The sequence below is a fragment of the Vanessa cardui genome, chromosome 21, assembly GCF_905220365.1.
Source record: "Vanessa cardui chromosome 21, ilVanCard2.1, whole genome shotgun sequence".
Lineage (NCBI taxonomy): Eukaryota > Metazoa > Arthropoda > Insecta > Lepidoptera > Nymphalidae > Vanessa > Vanessa cardui.
This window is the reverse complement of record NC_061143.1, coordinates 3113164-3115792: the sequence shown is the minus strand read 5'-3', so window position 1 is coordinate 3115792 and position 2629 is coordinate 3113164.

Genomic DNA, 2629 nt, shown 5'->3' with positions numbered 1-2629 from the left:
ATATAATTTTGAGGTTTTAATACTAGATAATATTAATACAACTCTATATTAATAAGATATTTGTTCTTACACAAGCAGTCAGTATATGAAAACGTTATCAGCGTGACTATGTGTTGATAATATGAGGAGAAAATTCTTTTTTTTTAATTATAATAATTTATGATATTCCGGTAAATATTTTTTGACATCAACAAATACTTTACAAGGAAACAAACATTATGAACTTACGACATCTTTATGTATATAATTCTTGTTTTGAATAAATAAATTAATAAATAAATATGAGACAACAACACATACATCACTCTGATCCCAATGTAAGTAGCTAAAACACTAAACTTTTACTGATAGAAAAAATATTAATTATCTAAACGATACATTCAGATTTGCATGTATAAAATAAAACCATAAACGTAGCATCCGTAAAACAAACTTATTAGTACTTCCAAAAGACAAATTTCCAAAAAAAATCTTGCTTTCGATGGAGCACAACTTTATAACAAATTACCATCTTATATAAAAAATGTAAGCTCAGTTAACGGGTTCAAGTATAAACTCTCAAAATATATTTTAGAGCCACCCACTTTAATTAAATTACACACAGGCGATTAAAATACACACAGCGATTTTATTATATTTTATTCCGTTTACTAAGTTTTTGTCGAAGAGCCGACGGCAAAAGCCGCTGATGTTCTGGTACGAAGATTTTGTTCAATAAACATTTTAAAAACTTCCAAAGGAGATATCTCCGCAGGTCCGCATTGGCCCCGGGGATAACTGGTCGGAACGATGGCACCCCGCAGTGGTGGCAACGCCGTTTGTAACTACAGTCGGGTCACTGGGTGGATTACTATCCGTGGTATTCGATTTGGGTAGGGTTCGCGCCGCAGAGAGATTGAGCCTCGGCGAACTGCATGCTGTAGCCGATCCCACTTTGGTGTATCCTTGAGAGCCATTCATCATCAAATGTTTTTAAGTAAGTGTTCAAATGCAAATCTAGACAGCGCGATGCAGAAATGTCACATTTTCAATCAACGCCATCTATCGCTATCCGATTGGAACTTACAGGTAAACCAATGATAATATTTTATCAATATGTAATATTAATGTAGTTAAAATTTCCATAGATGGTTTATAGACATACGCATATCTACTCCTTATCACATTCTGTAATTAATGGCACAATTTCATTAAACTGTGACGCAATTCCATACATTCATAAATATTAAACTGCCTTCATGATTATCATGCGCGATCTATTCCCACAATACATTGAAATTAATTTAAGTATGACAGTCTACAAAAATAAATCTGCAGTTTTAAATAGTGAACAAAATGAAATTCTAAATTTAAATTTAAATTAACTAATTATAGCACACGGGTTAATTTGAGTTTAATTATAAATACACTAAATTAATGTGGAAATATACACTATCAAAATATGCGTTTCATTGTAAAATCAGAGCTCCATTCACATTTTATAATATGTAACATACATCTTAAAACGTTGATTACGAGTTTTAGAATTTGCTGTTCAAACCCAGGCAATCAATACTGAATTTTCATATGCTTAATATATGTTATTAACACATTTATCTCAAGTTCTGTGATGAAGGAATTATCATGAGGAAACCTGCATGTTGACTAATTTCGATGAAATTCTGCCACATGTGAATCCGCCACGGACAAAAATATGAGCTGACTGGTGGTAAGTAGTTACCACCCATAGATATTGGCGCTGTAAGAAATATTAGCCATACCTAATATCAACCATGCTACCAGCATAAGAGACTAGGATGTTATGTCCCTTGTGCGTTTAGAATCAACCGGAATACTATAACGCTAAGTTTTTTTTTATGACATACGAACAGGAGGCTCACCTGATGGAAAGTGACTACCACCGCCCATGGACATCTGCAACAACAGGGGGCTTGCAGGTGCGTTGCCGGCCCTTAAGAAAGGAGTACGCTCTTTTATTGAAGGTTCCCATGTCGTATCGGTTCGGAAAAACCGCCGGCGAAAGTTGGTTCCACAAAATTGTTTATGTTGGGGATTAGAATATATGGTAAGTGACTGGTAGCTTGCTGGATCCACTTAAAGCTAACATTAAGTGTATTTGTCAATATTGACTAAAATAGCACAGGATCTGAGTGTCCATTTTTGCACTTGATTAAGCAGCTTATTATTAGCTAAATTTTGATGAGACCCAACAATGTCCTGTACGAAAACTATCGATCGTGGTAGCTAACAGGAGTAGCTAGAATAATTGGTATGGTATTTAATGACTGTAATTATCTAAATTGTTTGAAAAATATATATTTTTATTTATGTTTATCCTTTTTTAATGGTTTGATGATAGAATCCTTCCAATATATTTCCTAATGATTTTTAAGCAGCTGTTTTTTTATGTTGTTATTATCTTTATAATTTAATCACATGGGCCTATAAACTCTTTTCTACTCCCGACTCTATTAAATATTCATTTAACAGATAAGAAAAATTTAAAGTTACCGCTTAGAATTTAGATTATAAGTATGAATGTATAATAGTTTTTGATAACATATGTATGTTAAATAAATGCAATTAAATGATAACATATTCGCATGATAATCCTATTATCCGTTATTTT